Raw genomic sequence first — 22651 nt, 5'->3', positions numbered from 1 at the left:
TTGCTTCTATAGAAGTTTTTTGTTGTTGTTGTTACTTGTTTGTTTGTTTTTTAGTCTAGACTTTTGAAGTGAATCTCCTGATTTTGTCTTCTAACTGGTCTTTAGTCCCCTCTGTGAAGCAATCACAGTGTGTGTGAATTGGACTGCGCTGGGAAGAACCAAAACTGAAAGATATGTTCCAGATGCATACCTCAGGAATTCAGGAAGACAGTCATCATTCTGTCCATGGAATCAGGCTACCACTAAGTGAAACTTCTGAAATGTGCATAGCCTGAGACATTATCGACTAACTACTTCATCCATTGGGCTGCATTACCTAATAACGCAGGCTTAATTTTGGAAGTATATGTATTTGGGAGAGCTTCAGCCTGCAGAGGTAGTTGAATGGTTGGTAATATCTACTGGGAAAAGAGAAGAACAGTTTATTTATGTTTATATAAGTGGGAATAAAGTACTTGCATAAGTTTTAAGCTTATAAGCAAAGGAATAATCTGCTTCATGTGCTTGGAGAGACAGGATTTTATGTACAAAACAACAGTAGAATTTCAAATTCATTTGTTTTCACATAAATTGCTATGACTATTGGATAACTCTTCCACATAACTGTGATGCCAGTCCTTCACTGGTGTGATGAATTTCCAATGACCCAAAAGCTCACCAGTATGCTTAGACTGGGGCTGCTTTATCCACTGCCAGGCAGCACCGGGAGACTACAACATGGGTGAGCTCCCCATTTGGCTGCTATCCACACAGGATCCAGGAGAAACTCCAGCAGCTGTCTGAGTAGCTTACTTTTCAGAAGCACCATTGTACTCAGATGTGGACAGAGTGAAAACTTAAGTCTTTAATGCCCTTCCTAGATAACACTTTTCTAGTTCATTTGAAGGGTAATACTGAAATTTTAGACTTGTCTAACTGTTAGTTGCTTCTTGCCAAATTACAATCATTTGCTGCATTTAGATTTCACTATTCCTAAGAAACTGTTACTTTAAAAAGGTGGAAATGAATGCAAATATGGCCTTAGAGTTGCTTATGTATGTGTATTCAGTTTAATTATCTTTGCATTTATGTCTGCTCATACTTCAGCGTGAAAAATTATTTTTCTTTTTCTTCTGGGTGGGGCGAGCAGAGACTGCCATTGTTTATTAAGTGTTGTCCAGTGTTTATTTTCATTTCATGTTCTTAACTTCCTCTGGCAAAGCCTACGACAAAAGTCATGAGAAAGGTCATGTATATGCCTCCTTGGCCTCAAAAAATCTGTCTGTGAGTGCTAAAGGGGACTGACTATATGTCAGTGCGAGTGCTTTTTTCAGCCAGCGCTACAGTTAAAATCTGAATTGCTTGTATTCTTTCTGACTCATGGAAACTGTTTCTGCAGCTCTGCTCTTCCTTACATGAGAATTACTCCGGACACATCAGCCAAGCAGATGAGAGTCACTTATTGTTCAACTTTGTGTGTGTGTATGTGTGTGTGTGCCTTCTCATTACTGTCACTACATCAATTTGTAATATTATGCTGTATTAATGTGTATGTAAACCTAATGCCAATTAGTGATAACTGAACATACCGTGATGTTAGGTTTCATTTTAATTAGGAACATATTAGGCTACTCTTTGCAAATCTTGTATCTGAATATATAATGAGTATGGCAGCCTACTCTAACTTCACTCTTCTCATCTAACTGAAGCTAAAACCTGAGCTAGAAACTACTATTACTTCTGTGGGTTAAACTTAAGAATGTGTAGGTGGACATTTTTAGTATCTCTCCTGCAGAGGTATAACACGTTTCTCTGAGGATTTCTGATGAAGTGCCAACTCCTGAACCCCAGGCACTGTAGAAGACAAAGCTTTTGGTTCTTTGTTCTATAATTGGTTAGGTCCAGTTAGGAACTGGAGCCTCTCTAGGAAGAGAAGCTAAAGGGCCTGTTCAGTCTGGAGAAGAGGTGAATTCAGGGGGTTTTACTAAAATCTATGGATAACTAGATGTATTTATGGTATGTGCAACCCCTGGCTCACACCGCAGCCCATTCACTGCTGCACAGCATCAGGGCAGCAGCTCTTCCCCACTGAGCAATCTATCCCAGACCCAGCACGTTGTTATCATTCAGGAACAACCAAACCACTAACACGCTTTTAATACTGTCTCAGCTGAAACTAGGATACAGGAAGGGTACAGAGTGGTGCTAACTCAAGTTATGACAAATAATTCAGTGCATTTTGGTACACTGACTTTACACAGTCCTCTTAACAGCAAAAAGTAGACAGCTTTGCTTTCTCTTTTGATACTAGAAATTGAGAATGGGTTTCAAAGTGGTAGGAATGCCACGTTGCAATACTGGAGGCCCTGGGTTCGAATCCCCCCTGTGGCGCAAGTGGTAGAAGTGCCGCTCTGCTACACAAAGGCTGGAATCACGGGGGGTTGGACTCGATGATCTCTAAGGTTCCAACCCGCACGAGACTATGATACTATGATACTATGAATTTTTTAATTTTTTTTTGTGTGTGTGTGTGTAATCACAACACTACTTTAGTCAACATAATGCACTATCTGCAAATTTTCAAATGGAATTTACAGTTCTACAATTAGATATTCAACCAAAAATTTTGATTGTGTCTCTTTACCAGACTTTTATAAGTCTTTTATAATATCTTATCAGAGAAAAATATCCTTTACTTCACAATCATGCCTTATTCATGTCATCACTTTTTGGCAATATGTACATTTGTGAGCAAATATTTCCAAGCGTGAAGTATAGGAAGAGTAAAATTTTGTTAAAAATCTCTGATGAGCATCTTGAGAACCCACTGATAATTGCAACCACTTCCATTGAACCAGACATTGATGCCTTTTTTATGATCTCCTTTTTTATGTTTTAATAAAAATATTTTAAAATATTTTATCATTTATATGTATTAACTGTATTGCATACAAGGGCTGCTCTGAAATTAATGCTTCCTGTTTTATCATGTTGCCCCAGTAAGCCAGAGGCAGATGTTGGTATGTAGAGGTTGAACCTTTCCACCAATGTTCTTTTAAGTTTTGCTGCCATTCATCAGGTGGCAGTAGAGAGGCAGTGTGATGAACAGCATCTGACATGATAGCGTGTATGAAGCTGGGATGTGGAATTTCATTTTTCCACATGGAAAGAACTTCACTCACTGACATTCATGAACACATGCTGAATGTTTATGGAGATCAAACAGTGGGTGTTAGCATTGTGAGGTGGTGTGTTTCAGCAGTGGCAACAGCAGGTCACCTCTGCTGGTGCAGATTTTTATGAGTGTGGCATTCAGGCTCTTGTTCATTGCTGGTGAAAATGCATAGCTAATGGTGGTGGCTATGCTGAGAAATAATATTTTGTAGCTCAGAATGTGCTCTATCAAATGGTGTTATTGTGCTCTTTGTAGATGCTGTATTTTCCCATGGAAGTAAAAAAGAAAGTGCTACTTTTGGAGTGATCTACATATTTTATATGCGTACAAAGATAATTCATATTCACTCATTGTGGCCCAGGCAAGCCAAAATGTTGGATGCCCATGACCTGAAGAGAAGATGTGAAAAAAATCGTGCTGAGCTCTATTCAGCTGTGCCCAATGCCAAGACAAGAGGCAGTGTGCACAAATTAGAATACAAGAGGTTCTTCTTAAACACCAGGAAGCACTTCTGTGCCATACAGGCTGCCCAGAGAGGCTGCAGATTCTCTTCCCTGGAGATCACTAGGACATGGGTGCAGGCACTGTGATCTGTGTGTCTCCGCTTGAGCAGGGTTTGAACCAAATGGAGCCAGAGATTCTTGGCATTCTCAGCTATGCTGTGAAATAAAACCCTCTCTCCAAGCTTCTTTTTAGAACCAAGAGTCCTTCACTAAGGCTGTCTCTTTTTACCTTCTGCCTCTTCTTCTCTGCTATTTTTTTTTCCTTTGCACACTTAACTCAAAATGATACAAAGCAGTAGCCATGGCAGAACATCATGAAAAAACTGCTGGGACTTTCAGCCACTCCTATTATGTAAAATAAGTGGAGGAAATAACTTCACTGATCCATGGCTCTGCTCTGTAGGTAAACACTGACAAACTGGATTATAAGCTTTTGTTGAATTGTGTTTATATTTTATAGCATAATTTTTATGTCTAGAAAGCCCAGTGTCCACATAAAGAGATTTCACTATTTCTTAAGAAACCTGAAAACCTTTCTCTGATTTCAAGAGTTCTTTCAAGGTTAAGATAAACTTTTCATATACATCATCTGAAAAAGAATTGGAAGTTCCATGGCTTTTCTAACAGTTTTCAACCATTTGTAGTGGCAGTAGATTATAGCAAGTTATCCTGCACTCTGTTTTCCCACAGGAAATTTTTGTATTATATCTGAATCCAGAAACAAAAATGAGCATTTTTAATTTTCAGCATGCAAAGAATTGGGAATGGTGACATATTCTATGAAGAATGTTTACAGTCTTAGTGAGTGAGACTTCAGTTTCCTTTACACCCCTATTTTTAACCCCTAACATTTTTAGTTTTTTTTTTTTTTTTTTTTTTTTTTTTTTTTTTTTTTTTTTTGCAGTTACATTTCAGTCTTCTGTCAGATTTGTGCCAGTCTTTCAAAAGATTCAGTATTCTTAATTTTGTCTCTCTTTACAGTAAATAAGTACAACAGTGTGAAAGCAAGAGGAAAACCAAATCTGTCTTAAGCTATAAGAGGATCACCCTCTGGCACCAAAACGTTGCACAGCCTTAGGTTCCTTCCTACAGGTTTTCACTAGTAGAATTTGCTTTCTAGTGAAAATAAAGTTAAAAGGCAGGATACTGATGAACAGAAGAAAAGAATGATGAACAGAAGAAGGGAAAGGAGAAAACAACAAGGGTAAAACCTAAGGAGAGGGGTTAAAAGATGCTGTAGAGATGGGGAACCTTAGCAGGGAGGAGGAATGTGATGTCTACAAGGGTCTACAGGTGAGGAGCTATTCACAGACCTTAATACCAAAGTGGGAGAAATTTTAATGGGCTTTTCTGTGAGACAGATGCTTAAAGAGGGTGCACTGTTTAATACATCACTCTATTAAATCCAAAATTATTCCTCTGCCAGATATGTTGTTTTCTTGTTTGCTTGATTTAAACTCATCTCTATTGTATTTCCATCTCTATTCTAGTGAAAATCTAGTTTCTATAAACTCTAAATGTTAAACTACTCTTAAGTATACTCATGCCTATGAGTATATACTTCAACTGTACTATTCATATATAGCCTGACATTTTCATTTTTAAAATAATACCTTATTATCTTGCAAAGGTATAATAATGTTATTAACAATGCAGTTCACAGATGATTGCTGTCTGTTGTTAGATTGTCTGGCTGTTACCTACTAACTTGTGCTGCACTATAACAATACAATGACGATTTTTTCCCCCCTGTTTACAGTACTTTTATTACTTGTAACAAACCCATATTTTATCACAGCTAATGGTGTGTAGATGGATGTAATCTCACTACTTTCCTATTTAAATCAGAAACAATAGATAAAAAAATAATTATGCTGATAGATGAGCAACTGAGAATCAGTTTTCAGTTATACTTCCACAGGTTCACAGAACGTGTTTATTTTTCTGTCTTATGACAAACTTTTCTGCAAAATATCAAGCATGTATAATTTCCTCATTCTCATAACAATTGTTCCAGTAACTTCAGTACTTTTTAAACCAACACTTCTGCAGTGCTTCATCCCATGTCTTGTGTTGCGAAGCCACTTTGAAAGGGAGCCAAGGGACTGTAGCTTCCTTAAGCAAGTTCATTGCCCTTGACTCTTTGGTTAAATGTCATAGTTCTAGGCAGATTACCTTGGAATACAGGCAGAGCAAACTCATGTCTGCCTGCAAGAAACTTATGTAGGCTTGGAGACTGACATGTTGGATCAAACCTCCCACAAAACAAAACATGGAATTTCTCAGAGTACTAGCTTTCAACCCAGACTTAAGTGCCCAACTCAGTTTCTGGAAAAGTACTTCGTAAAATAATGTATTACAACTACACCTTGGTGCCTCTTCTGTTACTTTTTAATCTTCCTATGCTTAAGGTAGTATTTCCTCCATCTTCTGAAAAGCTGGTCATTTCCAGGACTCCAAAACATCCAACAGTGCTGTTAAGTTCAAGATATACAATCAAATAACGGATTAAATGTAGTTTTCAGAGCTGACATATTGACCTACTAGCATATAGCTTCACATAAACAGTCAGATCTTCGTAAGGTCTTCCAACAGACTATTAATAATTTGAAGGAATAGATGCAGCTCCAGCTTCTGTTTTTCAATGAATTCCCCTTATCAACAATGGACAGCCTACAAAGTGATGAACTTAGATTGCAACAAAGTAAAATTCAGGTTAGATTTTGGGAAATTAACATTGTGAAGAATTGAAACAGATTGAGAAAGTTTTCCAGCTTTTCATTTAGGAGGGTTTTTGAGATATGTTAAGAAGAAAAACAGTCTGACTTTCCTTTTTCTTTCTTTTTTTCTTATCAGCTACTGTTTTTACAGAAGGAGGAAGGAAAGTGGTAAGATGGTGATAAGATGATATTTATTAGAAACAGATTAGTACTGTGAGTGATGCAGAAGAGTCTGGTAACTGCCCTGTTCTTACTGGAATTCAGACTGTGTTTAAGCAAATGACTTTCAAGAAATAGCTTAGAAAGAGGTGAGAGTTAACTACTGTACTGGTCACTGTTGACATACCACAGCTTCTTAAAACAATCTCTATGACTGCCTTGGGATGCAGAATTACTTGTCATCTGATCAGAGATGAGTTCTTCCATGGTTTTTGTTGTTGTTGTTGTTGTTTGTCTGGTTTTTTTTTCCTCCAGTGGGTGTATCTGTCAAAAAGCTCTGCAGCAATTTTCACCTCAGGTGGAAAGTCTGAATTCTTGGCAGGTAACCTAGAAATGCAGTGCTCCACTTGGTTTTCTTCCACAACAATAGAACTGGTCAGGACTAATAATTCTAAAGGGGAAATAATGATAACTTTAATTATGCCAGAGTTTAGTTTACACATTATTGGTGGCAAGTTTGAAATATATTATAAAACATTTGATATGTAGGATGAGAATAAAACCCCCCAAAAAGGGAAGGATAAGTTCTCTCTGGAGAGAGAACAACAACAAAAAGCAGAGAAATTATTTGTATCAGATTCTACATTTATGTGTAATATTAATGTATGTTGTCAGTAAAGGCATCACTTTTGAATATATGCTTGTATTTCTATATGGAGTTATGTCCTGATCTGTTCATTCATAATACTGTGAACAAACCTTTCTCACTTGGAATAAACAAGCTGTGTATAAAACTCTGGTGTTTCACGTGCAAGCCTCTGGTGAGTTACCCAAGATCTACAAATAAATCTTGACTTTTAGCCTTTGTTTTCTTTTGGCAAACCCTAGAAATCCCTTGGCATTGTGCCTTTTCCCTACCTGCTGGCTTATTAGTTTGGTTATTCAAACCATTCAAAGCACAGATCCAGGACTGGACTCCATTGTAACCCATGTTTCCAGAGATATAGAAAATATTTTCACAGAATCACAGAATCACCAAGGTTGGAACAGACCTACAAGATCACACAGCCCAACCACCCTCCTATCACCAACAGTTCTCACTAAACCATGTCCTTCAACACAACATCCATCCTTGAACACCTTGAGGGTTGGTGACTCCATCACGTCCCTGGGCAGCCTGCCCAGTCTTTCAGAGAAGTGCTATTTTCTAACATCCAGCCTGAACCTCCCCTGGCGCAGCATATGACATTGTTTCCTATTCATTACTTTTCAGTGCTATGTCTGTCTTGAAATATCGAAAGATAAAAAGGTGGTAATTCTTTTCTTTAGGGAATTATATTGGAATTTCATAGGTAGCCTGTCTTTATGACACGCCACTATTTCTTTCTGACATGGAAACTGCTTGCATACAGTATTTCTAAATATGTAAGAGTTGGAAAAAATCCTTTGCTAGTAAATTTTAAAATGCTCTTTCTTGACCTTTACAGTACAGTGTATGGGAAATTGGTAATCACAGCCTGAACCTCTGATTAATCAGCTGAGGCAAGTGTTGGGTCAGCTGCGGGAGCACAGGTGAGAGTAATTTAGCTGTGCTCCTGGAAGGGATGGAGCTTGACTCCACCTCCTCTAAGACCTCATTTAAGGGCTGACCACCACCGAGTCAGCATCTCTCAGAGATTCCTCCCTGGTGGAGATTGCCCCAGCTTTTCCAGCTAAGGCATCGCTATTGGTGAGTTTTCCTTTACAAATAACCTTTTGAATTATCTTTGTTACCATCTTCATATTATTCAACCTTACACATAGCTATGATTTTATGGTCGCACCTAAGGCATACAATGGATTCTTTGTAGGTTTGTCAGTATTTAGTGTTCTGCTTCAGTTTCTGATCTAAATTAATTGTGTTGTTGTTCATTACAGCTGATGTTCTACTCCACTGTGGAGGAAACTGGATTTTGGGTTACAGCACATTATCATCAATCTGAACTGACGTCATGAGAGCAAAAACCAAAAGTATACTAATTGTGCTATGTTTTGAGGTCTGTGACAGTCTGCAAGAAAATGCAAAAGTGCAGAGAAGATCAATTTATCCGGGGAGAAAAACCCCAGGAAGGAGAAAAAAACTTCACTCTGTATGCAATTTCTTCTCTAGTGTTTTCTCTAACATCAGAATTCTAGTCTCTAGAATTTATGAAACTGGCTGGATTCATCTCTGTCTTGAAAAATACCTTGCTCACAGCTGTCCTGGGGCTTTGCTTGCAGAATAACGTCACAGTGTAAGAAGTCCCCTTTCTGGGACACTGTGCACCCTTTAGTTGGATCAAGAAATGGAAGAATTGAAATGGAACAAAACAGGAAAAAAGTTTTAGCAAACTCTTGATTTTTTTATTAGGTAAACTATTAGTTTTCCTACCTTTTAAATGCTTTCTTTATCATTGTTATGCTTCAATCAGTCAAACAACAGAACACAGATGTTTAGCTTTTCACCTCTAACGCAATGATAGTCACTAACAGGGATCCTGAAATACTTTTATCTCTGTAGTACTACCTCAGTTTGAAAAGTTAATTTGCTACAGTAGTAAGCTGTAATTTTTTAACAGTGTACTAACGATTTTAAAAGAAAAGTGCACTGAGGTACATTAAATATAGTTTGTTGTCTGGGATACAACTGTATTGATACCAATTTGTTTTATCCAAGGAAACACATGCTTTGGAAATTCTACAAAAACAAAACAAAACAAAAAAAACTTACTAAAAATAATTCTTATTTCCAAATAAGATGTGGGGCCCTTATGCAATAATATCACAAGACTGTAAGTGGAGCACCATTGCTTATCTAGAACAAAAACTAATTATGTCTCTTTGGTTTAAAGATCCAAATCTCCACCTTGTTCCCAACTTTAAAATATTCTGGAACAGACTATATTTGTTTGCACATCTAGAACTACTGTTGTTTCTGAATCATTTTTAGATTAAATACTTTAGAACAGAAATTGTCTCTTTCTCCTAATGCCTCTGCTGTGGACTGTGGTAAATCATTTATTGAGCTACTGTCTTTTTCTCGTGTCGTCTTTGTTGGACTTTTGGGGCCTAAGACTGAGGTTCCAAATGTAACCCTTCTGAGCTCTTTGTAGGAATTTTTAAAACAGACTGAAAGAAAACCTAATCTATGCTTCTAGTATTTTTTTTTTTAAGTATCAGATAACCTGCACCTCCTGAAGTAATGTTCCATTAATGTTTGTTGAATGGATGTATTTGATTTATTTGTTTATTTATTTATTTGCAGAGGTTTGTACTTCATGATAATATCTATAGATATAGTTGTCCTCAACATGCCTATTGAAGCAAACTAATAATTATTTGCCTGAATGTTTTTCATATTATTTCCATAATGTTTCAAGATCTGTATACTTAAAGTTTATGTTTTAGTTCTTTCTTTTTGCAGAAGGATACAGGCAAAGGAAATTCTGGTATCCGAACATCTCATCAGCTTGAAAGACAAAAGCAACAAATGTTAATAAAAATGTGATAATTTATTATAATTTAATACAATATCTTCGTATTCCAGTGTACGGTATCAGCACAGCAAAGATGTTGGCAGAAGCTACTACAGAGCAGAACAGAAGTGGTTTATGTGGTCAGGAAATTAGGGGATACCTATATAAAAAAAAAAAAAAAAAAAGAAAAATCCAAACTTCCAGCCTATTTTGCAGAAATGCCTTTGAGTCCCTATTTTTGATATTTTCAGCTTGAGTTTGCATATTACAGTGATTCCTCATGGTGTATTATAAGGTTTCATGTATGTTCTTTAAAATGATTGTTGATAGTTGGGCTGAAATTAGAGCCCATTAGTGGTCATTCTAGCCAGTGCTAAAGGATACCAGTTTTTAATCTGTCAGACTCTGTACTGCACTTTCCTGATCTTGCAATGCATTTCTCTAACACAGAAAGTGAAGTGCATTCCATCTCCTCTTTTGCTGTGTGGCCTGGCTCTTCTCCTAGCTAGACAAGTCACTATTTCTTAATCTTTTACTTCTGGAATCCACACTTCCTTTTTGATACCAATGTGGGACACTGATTTATCAGCTATTAACCTTTATTGCACAGCATCTTTTGTTTCCTGTATCTGTGTATTAACATGTCTTACAACAATATTGCTTCTGCAGCCTCTTCCAGTTTGTCTCCCTTTATCCTGTCTGCAGGTATGCTGTTTCTAAGAGATGACTGTTTTTGCTTTGTACTATGAGTAGGCAGAAGTGATACTTGTATTTAATGTGAAAAATGATGTTTTCCCTAAAAGTACAGTTTGTTCAGACAAACACTAAATAATTCTTGTTTCAGATAGCAACCCAGCTGAAGCTATCTTCTCCAGCCTGCATAGCACCACAAGGAAAAACTCAGTAAGTTTCCTTTTTCCCCTTTTACACAACTCAACAAATAAAGTTTATGGAAGAAAGACCAGCAGTCTCTGCATTTCAAGGCTATGAACAAACTTGTTGGGGTGTTTTATTGCTAAGTATATATTCTGCCTCTGTCAGTTAATTGAATCTCTATCTTTTCTTTAAGTGATATTTAGCTGAGCTTTTAAAAATTATTCTACACTACTGAGTCATTTACTTGTTTTTCTTTGAGGGTTGCAGTGAAAATGTTCTCAGATCAGGATCAAAGCACTTCAGTGATCTGTCAACAACAAAAAATTAAGCAGCAATTGGTGAACTATTGCACTTCTTTTCAATATTAGTAATACAATAGAAAAACCCCCAAACTAGACACTGATTAATGTTAATAATTCTGATGAATTTCTAAACATCCTCTATTAAAAATGCAAAACAGGTTTTGTAAAAGCTACATGCCTTCCTAATCCCATGCTGGGGGAGATCTAGTGTCTGTTGCCCTTCATTCTGCTGTGCTGAGACCTCTAAGGTTCCCAGTGACTGTTTGTACTCCGTGTTCTTTGTGTCTGAGATAGATTGTTCCTTTACTCGCTGTTTGCCGATAGCAGATATTGATGCTCAAGATGACAAACAAACAAAAAAAAAGAGATGACAGGGCTGTTCAAGACTGGTTGTGTTCTGATGGTGACTTACATCCTGCATTTGTCTTCATGATGTCTGTGTGTACATCTTTCTCCACTGTGAACTGGCAACCATTGTATTATATGTAAACATTGTATTATATGTAAACTGTATTTTTTTTCTGAATGACTGTCTCTTGCCTTGAAGTCTTTTCAGTGAGGAAAAGAAAAGCTTCACTGACATTTCTTTTTGCAGTGGATGCCTTACAGTATGCTAAGTATTGTAGGCAAAGCATATTCATTTAAAACACTACAGATGTCCAATGTAATTCACTTTGCTCTTACTTTTTCTTTGTTTTTTTTTTTATTTTTTTAATTTTTTTTAAATTTTCTTTTAAATTTTGTGGCTGATATCATGCTTATGAGGCGCTGTATATCCTACAAGAGTATCCCATGAAGTGTTTTCTGGCTTTTGAATGCTTTTCTGTTAATGCCATATAAATGCCACTGTTAGTACTGTTAAATAAATTTATTAGAGACTCAATATGTGAAATTATGCTTTTTCTTTGCAGTTATTTGAAGAACACTCCTACTCAGAATTTATCACCTACAATGAAGAGTGCTCCAGAAGTAACACATCCTATTTTATTATATTGTCCCATGACATCAAAGGCAGATGCTTGTTGTAAGGCATTAGAGGATGAACCTTTCCACCATTTTTTCCATTACATTGTGTTGCAGTGTGGCAGATGGCAGCAGAGAAGCAGTCTAACAAACTGGCATCTGACGTGGAATTGCATATGAAGCAATGGTGCGGAACTGAATGCCTCCGAGCTGAAAAAATTGCATGAATTGACATTCATGGATGCTTGCTGAATGTTTCTGGAGACCAAACTGTATGTTAGCACAGTGAGGCAGTGGGTGGTATGTTTCAGCAGTGGTGACAGCGACAGATTGCAGATTTTTCCAAGCGCAGCATGCAGATTTTTGTTCATTAGTAATGAAAATGCATAGCTAATGGTGGTGTTGAAAAATAGTGTTTTGTAGCTGAGAATGTGCTCTATCAAATAGTATTATTGTATTCTCTGTATCTGTTGTAGTTTCCATGGAAATAAATAGAAGGCATTACTTTCAGGGTGACATACACCTGTTAAGAAAATGCAAACCTTTGTCCTTATTGGCTTGCTAATCTGGCTCACAAAAGTGACTGCATCATAGTGTGATATCAGCATCCAGTTTCTATATTCTGATCTGCATTATATTTGACTGTGCCACTTCAGGAGTATTCAGAGGCCATTGTGAGGCTTGAGTGGTTCATTTATTGGAATAGAACAAGTTATGAGTTTACTCATTGAACTCAAGGGAAAATGTGAAAGTAACTGGGTATTTTCGTACTGTTGGTGTTCACATATTTGCTTAAAGAATCAAGCTGATCCTTTAATGAGACTTGTATATAAGTGGTCTGTTTTCTATTTTTTGCTTTTTTATGTTTTGAAGATTAAATAACCTTTTTAGTTTCTTTACATTTTTCTTCATCTGTGTATTTTAATTGCTGTCAGACTGGTTTCTGTGCAATCTGAGATTGGGTCCATCAGAACTGCTGGTATAAAGGCAAGTGTACTTGCTCCTGAGCCTGTGTCTGTGAAAATCATCAAGACTAACCCATCATTCTCCCACATTTGTAGGATTAAACTATTTATGCCAAGCCTATTTTGATAAAACCAGCCAAGAGAGAAGCTGATGTTTAGTTCTACTGCTAGAACTGAAAGTATAAACAACTCTTATCTCTTATTTTCCCAGAGCTACAGACACCATGTATGTTCTAATAAATGTTCCTCAAGCAATGTTTATTTACAAGACATGCAGGAATGATCAGGAAGCTGTCAAAAGAATGAAAACCCAATTTTCTTCATTGTTGTTTCTGAGGAGCCTCTAAACATGCAGAGGAGTGCAGGGAGACATGCCTGCTCTGCAGAGGACGGAATTTCCTTCAGTTAGCTTGGCTGGATTTCCACTTCTTTCCTAATTGCAGTGAGAGGCCAGCTTAATCTGATGTTTCTTGGGTGTGTGGGATGGGTTGGCAGAGCAGGTTGAGGACAGTCCTTGCAACACAGGTTAGGTGTGCTGTACTGCATCTGACAAAAGCCAATGACTGCCATGGGTATGAGGGCCTGTGGCACTCTCTGAGGAATGTTGATTTCCTTTTGTCTTCTCTTTGAGGATTAGAGAAGTGTATGGGAATTGTGAGTGTATAAATGTGTCATCAAAAGATGGGGGGGGGGGGGGGGGGCACTTTGAAGAATCTTTGAAATGAAAACAAGTTTTTAACATTGGTTTAAGCTGCAGGATTTTCTTAACATGATGAGCTGGTGGCAGTGTTTGAACTCATGATTGAAGTTATTTTACACTGAACTAGTAGGAGTTATGATAGAACAAGGTCTTTAGTAGGAGTTATGATAGAACTAGTAGGAGTTATGATAGAACAAGGGCTTTAGCAGCATGAACAGACTGATCTCAGGTAATAGTAGAGAAAAGTATGAAAGAAAATCCAAAACTTTGATTTATGAACTTAAATTAGAGTATGGAGTCAAATGTATCAATGACTGGAGTATATGAAAGATGGAAAGGATGACGGTGCTCACCTAGGTGCCTTAGGGGACAAATGCCATGCTAGAGCAGCTCTGAGAAGATACGTCTTGACCAAGTCTGCTCTGAGCTGGCAGAGAAATGTCTCAAAAGAGACTTCAGCGTGATAGTGGAAGAGCAACATTGGACAGGGAGAGAGGGGGAGGGTTAAGCGTGAAGCTAACCATTGTAGATGGAATTGTCCTAAGACTTTGGGAAACAAAGGGATCCAAGAATAATGAGGACAGCGAAAAGGCCACTTAGAAGATAACAAAGTGCCACCTGAGAAACAGAAAAAGCACTGGACAATAGTCACAAACAGAGTTGTAAGGATCCCAGTCTCACTAACAGGCCTTAGTGACTCTGAGCAGCTTAACCAAGCAGGTGCCTCTGGGCATGTATGCACCCCAGGCTCAACTGGGTGCTTTGTCCTGCCCTGTGCCTGGCAGATGGTGGGTACAACCCAGCTTGACTTTAACCACTGACCCACTGACCTGGGTCTTTTGTCAGAGTCATGTGTGGGGAGTCATGCTATTTGGACAGTGAGGTGTGGCAGGGATAGCAGTGACAGAATGAGGAGTGACTGACAAAATAGTGGCAGCAACATTTTGGAAACATAAGCATTTGCTTTGCTATCAGATACTTGTTTTTTGGGTTTTTTTTGTTATGTGTATTTTTAGAACAGATCACTGTATCATCTATAGTAAAAATGCTAAGTCATGGCAGTGATTGAGCACCTGGTGGGAAGACAGGGACAACCCAGGGGAGCTCTGGTGCAAGCAATGCAACTGAGTGACCAGGTGTGGAGCAAGGATCCACAACTTCCCAGGCTTCATTTAAGATTTTGCAGTGGAAGCAGAAGTATCTCATCTGGAGATCCCTGTCTACCTGAGGACCTTACAGGCCTTCTAAAGGTAAGCAGCTTCTTTCCCTTATTTCTGTGCTTTCTGCTGTTCTATCTGAGTGAATTCTTGTTTGCTGAAGTCCGGGATCTTGCTATTTTGCTGTCTTGTTGCACTTTCCATTATGTTATGCTATCTATTATGCAATCATCACAAGCAATTCTGCTGTTTCTTTGTAAGTGACTGTGAGAGTGGTGACAGTTTCACTGTTAGTGCAGAATCTCTCAGTGGTGGTTTTTGATATCCTGTCTCGTGTGATCCATATTATCTCTGGTCTGATAATTACTTTCTCTTATTAGTCAAGATAATTCCCTTTGAAGGATTTTTCTGATTAAGCAAATCCATTAATATTATCTCTGAAAAATTAGATGTGCTTCTTTGCCTAAGTCATCTCAGTTACTTTTTGGGCAGCACAATTTTCTGTGGCCTACTAAGGAAGATAAGCAACTTTAGGCTATTGAGGGGAAGCCTTTCTACTGACTAGTACTTGATAGATTAAAGAATTAGTTGGAGGGAAAAAAAGGTAAATCTGTGGTATTACTGCTGGAAACATTTGTGCCTATCTCCTACACAGACTAACAATTTAAATGCATGAAACTGCTCACCTGAGGAACAACCTCACTTTTGGTCTTTTTTTAACTCATCTCACAGACTATCACAATGTTACCCAAAATGTTGATTTTGTACTGAACAAAGTATGTAAGAAGTAGTTTTCAGGAAGTTCTTAACTTTTTTTTTCTTTTTTCTTTTTTTCTTTTTAACATATTAATCACTTCGTCCAGGAAAGGAAGAGGTTTAAAACGAAATTCCATCCCCTAAGAGATGGAATGGCTCTTACAGTCTGTGAAAACAACTTTCCTTTTAAGATCAGTTGTAGATGTTTATTCATAGTTTGATTACCAGTGTTATGAAGAGTAGATGATAAACAGGGATGGTCTCAGTAGAGAAGAATTTAAGGTGTGTGCAGAAGATGGAATGACTTAAAATATTTAAGAGTAATACTACCTTAAAAATGAGTTGGTTAAAGTATGGTGAGTACTGGCATATGTCATCTTCATCAATGATGTATTCAGTGAGATTATGCGAACCCTCAAGTTTGTGTATTACACTGAGTTGTGTGGTGCAGCTAATATGACAGATAGGATGCTATCCAAAGGAATCTTCACAAGTTTGAGAAGTAGGCCAGAGTGGACCTAATGAGGTTCAACAAGGTGTTGCATTTGGGTCAGGGCAATCCCAGATACAGAGTATTGTGTTCAGATCTGGGGCCTGTGGCACAAAAAGACACATTACTGTTGGAGCAGGTCCAGAGGAAGGCTGCAAAGATGATCAGAGGGCTGAAGTATCCCTCCTATGGGGGAAAAAAATAAAGGTACAACTGCCTTAGCCTGTTCAGCCTGAAGAGAAGGCATGGAGGAGGCCTCCTTGTGGCCTTCTACTACCTGAGAAGAGCTGAAAAAAAGGAGGGAGACTGAGTTTTTTATGCAGTCTGATAATGATAAGACAAAGGTGACTGGTATTAAGCTAAAAGAGGGAAGAGTTAACTTAGATGTTAGGAAGAAATTTTTTCCAAGAGTGGTGAGGTGTTGGAATAGGTTGCTCAAAGAACATATGAATGCCCCTAAAATTATTCAAAGCCAGATTTAATGGGGGCTGGGGCAGTCTGATATAATGGGTGGCGATTCTGCACATGGTGGGGATTGGACCTAGATGTTCTTTAAGATCATCAGACAGTAAAAAAAAAAGGACTAGGGATAATGCAGGGTCCCTGCAGAAAGAGGAAGGTGTCCTGGTCTATAATCAACAAATATACAATGGTATGATTAGAGTGGTATCTACAGATTGTACAGCTAGAAAGATTATTATATTGGAAAGGGCTAATTGAAAATAAATGTGGCAGTTCACGGGCAGCTCACCTGTGTCCTAGGCTCACAGAAAAAAAGAGGAGCAATTTCCAGAAAGAGATCCTTCCTCAATGGCAGTCAGCCCTTAAATGGGGTCTAGGAGAGGTGCAGCCAAGCTCCACCCCTTCTGGTCACACTTCAAAAAGGGCAAGAAGGAGGATCCAGGGAACTATAGGCCAGTCAGTCTTACTGCTGACCCTGGAAGGTGATGGAACAGTTTGTTGTGGATGCCATCTCCAAGCAGTTGGAAGACAATGAGATTGTCAGGAGTAGTCAGCATGGATTCACCAAGGGGAAATCATGCTTGACTAACCTCATAACTTTCTATGATTTCATTGCTGGTGGGATAGATGTCATCTACCTTGATTCCAGCAAGTTTTTCAATACTGTCTGCCATGACATCTTTAAAATGAATCTGAGAAAATATGGGATAGATCAGTGGATGGTGATGTCAGTTGAGAACTGGCTGATTGACTGAACTCAGAGGGTGGTGATCAGTGGTGCAGAGTCCAGTTGGAGACCTGTAACTAGCAGTATTCCCCAGGGGTTGGTACTGTGTCTGGTCTCATTCAATATCTTCATTGATGACCTTGATGAAGGTATGGTGTCCACACTCAGCAAGTACACCAATGATACCAAACTGGGAGGAGTGGCTTACACACCACAAAGCTATTCATCAGGACCTGGACAGGCTGAAGAGTTGGGCAGAGAAGAACCAGGTGAGATTTAACAAAAGCAAGTGTAGAGTCTTGCACTTTGGGAGTAATAACTGTATACACCAGTACAGGTTGGAAGGATGACCTGCTGGAGAGGAGCTATGCAGAGAGGGATCTAGGGGTCTTTGTGCATGACAGATTGGCCATGAGCCAGCAGTGTGCGCTGGCGTCCAAGAAGGCCAATGGGATCCTGGGGTAGGCTAAAAAGAGTGTGGCCAGCAGGTCAAGGGAGCTGATCTTTCCCTGCTACTCTGCCCTGGTCATGCCTTACCTGGAGTACTGTATCCACTTCTGGGCACCCTGGTACAAAGAAGACAGGGATCCCCTAGAAAGAGCCCAGTGGAGGGCCACAAAGATGATAAAGGGCTTGGAGCATCCCCTATGAGCAAAGGGTGGGTGACCTCACTGGTGACAGGACGAGGGGGAATGGCCTCAAATTGTGCCAGGGTAAGTCTAGGCTGGATATCAAGAAAAACTTCTTTACAGAAAATGTTGTTATGTACTGGAATAGGCTCCCAAGGGAGGTGATTGAGTCACCATCACTGGATGTGTTTAAAAACTGTTTGGATGTGGTGCTCAGGGACATGATTTATTGGAGGGTTGTTTGAGTTAGGCTAGTATGGTTAGGTTGTGGATTGACTTGATGATCCTGAAGGTCTTTTCCAACCTGAGCAATTCTATGATTCTAAGACCTGGGTCTGTTCAGCCTTGAGAAATGAAGACTGAGTGGGCATCTTAGTAATGTTTATAGATATCTGAAGTGTGGGAGTCAAAGGGTAGTTTTCTTGAGCTTATCTTGTCCTTCTGTGATTGGAACTGACACTCTGCACTGCAAAGAAGACTGATAAAATGAAATGTGGTAAGGTGATCATTATGTCTGGACACTTTTGCTACTATGCATAGGAACTGTGGTGAGACAGTGGTATAAGTTATCTGTGATAAGCCATGGTTGCCTTGGGGCTGTGAAGACTGTGAGATTAAGATAGAATGATTTATTGCAATAGAAGCATAGCTGTGTGAATGTAATAGCTAGGTGAAGTTAGCCTTAATAAAATCTTTTTTTCTCAATCTTTCTTTAAAAGGAGAACTGCAATAGTTCTATTAGGAATGAGGAAAAAATAATAGTTAGGTCTTGCACATATTTGCGCTTCCAGATAGTCTTTTATTCGCTCTACCAGTTATTTTCTACTTGTTATAGAACTGCATTTTTTTTCTATACTCATTTTTGGAACTCTCCCCTCTTAGATGTGTTCTAGGATCTTATCTTGCTCAGCCTTAAAACCAGTTTTTCATTTGTCTGAGAAGGATAATTGGGCTGTTTTCATGTTAAGGAGATGTTGTTCACTTCCTAATTGAGGTGATTAGAGTTCATGCGTGGAGTCAAACTCAAGGTTCTGCCTGAGCTAAAGTAAGTTTCACTGCTTTCCATTGCTGGGAGGTTTATGTTGTTACCACGTGCTGTTTCACCCATCTCTGAATTTCAAGAGTTACAAGAGGATTCTCGAATATTCCTTCAGATTGCTGTGAAATTATTGATAACCTGAATCTTGTAATTTTTTTTTTCGTATAAGGAAAAATAATATTGTTATTTCTTGGAGGAGAGAAAAAAAAAGAAAAAAAAAAAAAGAAAAAAAAAGAAGATTTAAATGAGAAGGGATTTCTGTCTCTCTTCTTATACCTTTCTCTTTGATTTTCCAACCTGCAATCAACATGTTCCTTACTGGTATTTCCTAAGCTGTTCAGTCAGTAGGGGAAAAAAAAGCATTTCTGAGTAAAAATTCAGGGCATCTATTACATACTTTACAGTAAAGTGTTTTAAAAACCATAAATTATTTTTTGGCTTTTAGTTTGTAAGGAATAGAAAATTGTGTGTATTTATTAATGTTTACATTAAAAATGAAGACATTATTCCTTTTTCCTGTGCGTGAGCCAAATTACAAAGACTTCTATGCTGAAGCTCCTCCCTGAAGTACAACAAAGAATGGGAGTGTGCAACAGGAAGGAAAGATTGCAGTGTACAAAGCATGAACTTAAAAACAGACTTGTGATGTTCCTTTTCATAGGATTAGTGTGGCTGGAAATCAGTTTCACATCTCAGTTCTTGCAGACTAGATCTCCTTGAAGAAATCCTTTTATACTGCTGACAGAACAGGCACATTAGTTGGGATAAGGGTGAGAGAATATAAAGCTGGTAATCTATGCCTGCTGTAGCTGCTGTTTGTCCTATTTACTGTTCTAGGGACAGTGCACCAACTCCTTGGCATGGCGTGGACTATGGAAAGGAGCAGGCATGCTGATAGAGGTTTTGTTTGGATGTTTTGCCCTCCAGCAACAGTAGAGGTGTTAATGGCTGACCAGGGAAAGAATGCTGCCTGCCTGGTATGTGAAGTGCTTGCTCTTCAATGGAAAGACTGTACCTGGAGTCCTGGTTTCTCCTCCAGCTGGTACTGTCTGTAATTGTGTTAACATAAAGCACTACTTTAAAGGAGTCTTTCTTGTTTCCAAGAGAGCTGTTTGGACCAAGGGAGGTGAGAGGACAGGGAAATAATGGCCACTCTCTTTCACAAGAGATGTAAAAGCTACTTCAGTTATTTGTTTCTCCCTGGAAATAATATTTGATTTCCCCCATCTCCATCATATTAGTGTTATTACTTGTAGGCATTGGTGTTAATTGGTGTTAATTGGTGTTAATGGTGCTAGTAATCAAGTAGCTTGAAAGCTTTTTGCATGAAGCCAGTTTATTGTACTAGAAACTTACTAAAAGAATAAAGTTATAGTTATTATTTTAATAATAATAGATACATTAATTCTGATTTCTTCAGATCTGGTTCATGTTTTATGCCAGTGGGAAGGCTGTCATGTAACAGCTGGGCAAATAAAATAAAATGGTCTTAGATATTGCTCAGCACCTCTGAAATTGAGTGCCCATTGAAATATGTACTGACTAGTTCATTACTTAACTATGAACACAGGAGCCCTGCTTGGATCACAAAACACATTCACATGCATCTTAAAAACTGTAAAGTTTTAGAATGCTGGCAAAATGTGTTTTCCTAATCCATGTCTGCTCTTATGTAAAAACAACAAAACAAACAAACAAACAAAAATCCTCATGTGAAAAAATGCCCATTTTCCCCCCTTCAGTTCAGATCAGGCATGAGATTTTCAGCTCATCAAATTTGACTAACCTAAAATGAGTTTTGTTTTTCTGTGCAGTATGATGTTCAGATCATAGGAAGAAACCTCCTTTAACTATGTCTGTTAATGTTTAGTACATTTCCTACACTGGTGGTAAAGTAGAAAACATAGGCATGATATTATGGAAGCAGAATACAAGGGAAGAATACATCTGGTGCCTTTTATCTCAATTTTTTAATTTCTGGAATAAGGAAGGCATATTCGTAGGGGTGCTGAATGAAAGAGCATGGTGACCTACTTTAGTTGGAAAACCGAGATGAAGTGAAGCTACTTCTTCAGACCTCACAGGAGTGAGCAATTCTTTTCAAATATGGTTTTAAAAACTTAATGCAAAAATGTTGCATTAGGAAGAGGATAAGAAATCTTTCCAGCCCGTATCCAACAGGGCCTCTTTTTACACAAGCATGTAGGTGATCTATCTGGGCCATGACTGCAGGCTATGAGGAAAGGCAATTGAAGGGAAGAGTCTTAATGAAAACCTTACAACACCAGAAGCTGCTCTTACTGATGGCTCTAACCCTATGACAGTTTTGTTCATGGATTCATCTGCACATTCATGTTGTTGAAGGCATCACCTAGTGTATTGGTCAGTAGTTTACTACATTGTGATCATCTCTATATTAGTTAATTTACCCAAATTAGTTAATTTGCCTATATATTTTAGCTATTTTTCTACCTTGAAGATAATAATTGCACCTTGATACTGTTTACTGCAAGCATGAAACAGGAAGTGCCTATTGAACCTTGCCAGTTGAAAGCAGTGGCTTTCACACCTGAAATAGGTGAGGATAATGAATAGAGGTGAGAAAACTGGTGGCATTATCTCTGTGTAACAGAAATGTTGATTGTATACTGTGTGTTGTGAAATACATTTTTTAATGTGCATGTTAATCATGTGTTCTAGCACTTCTGAACATCAGTTCAAATTATTGAAAATACTAATGATAACGTCATGCAATATCTGAGGTTACAAAGGAAATCAAGCTGACATTGTTAGGAAGGATGCTATGTTAAGTATGCAGCATACGGAGCATGCCACTATTCTGTGTTCTGTAGTTCCCTCTGGCAGAAGTGGCTTGCAGACACTCTTGGAAAAGCAGAAGCAGCCCCTGTGCTGAATGATGACCTCCCTCAGCTATGGGATATTTATGGCTTACAGTATTGTACAACATTTCCTCTCCAGCTGAGAGGAAATGTCGACAGATAATAGAAAAAAAATCATTATAACTGACACGTGTCTGCAGAACTACTTCAACACTTGGGATTCACAGCCCTCTCAGTGGCTTCCCAAGTTCTGTCAGTCCAAATAACTGCATCTGTTGGAGAGTTGCTCTTGATGCCCTGAGTCACTTGCATTTGAATGCATGTAAGGTGTGGTGTACTTACGGAATGTAAGGTGTAGTTCTGCTGCACGAGGGTCACACTATCCAAATGAGCTTGAAAGTACTTTCTAGGCATTTGAAATCCATGGGAGCAAAACGACTGAAAAATAAAAGCATCTACAGTCTTGTTTATGGCATGGAAATCTTTTTGAAGTTTAGTTTCACAGTGTACTGTTACAATGATGTCTGTGATTTAATGTTTGACTGAAAGATAGTTACTGAGGTGAATTGTGGCTTTTTATTCTAGAGCAGTACAAATACTTCTAGCTTAGAAAAGGCTTCTTTAGCAGGTTCTCAGCCTGATGTTTCTTTGCAGAGATCCTTATTTCCCAGAGAGAGAAAGAACTCAAGTTCACAGCATTTAAGTATTTATAAAA

At 38.4% G+C, this 22651-nt stretch overlaps 1 long non-coding RNA gene across 2 annotated transcripts in view; it reads left to right on the top strand.

Annotated features, from left to right (window-relative positions):
• LOC107309419 overlaps nt 1-13096 on the top strand; it is a 36156-nt gene extending 23060 nt beyond the window's left edge. Inside the window, exons 2-3 of one of the 2 annotated variants that reach the window (XR_001553174.2) lie at nt 10875-10933; nt 12120-13096. This is a non-coding gene — a long non-coding RNA (uncharacterized LOC107309419). Of the gene's footprint in view, nt 1-8932; nt 10934-12119 lie in introns of those variants that run through there. The other variant, XR_004306077.1, reaches the window with a different exon arrangement.
• The last annotated feature ends 9555 nt before the right edge of the window (nt 13097-22651 follow it).

This window comes from Coturnix japonica, chromosome 2, assembly GCF_001577835.2.
Source record: "Coturnix japonica isolate 7356 chromosome 2, Coturnix japonica 2.1, whole genome shotgun sequence".
NCBI lineage: Eukaryota > Metazoa > Chordata > Aves > Galliformes > Phasianidae > Coturnix > Coturnix japonica.
Note: the sequence above shows the minus strand (reverse complement) of the source record. Positions and strands in the feature narration are given on the sequence as shown.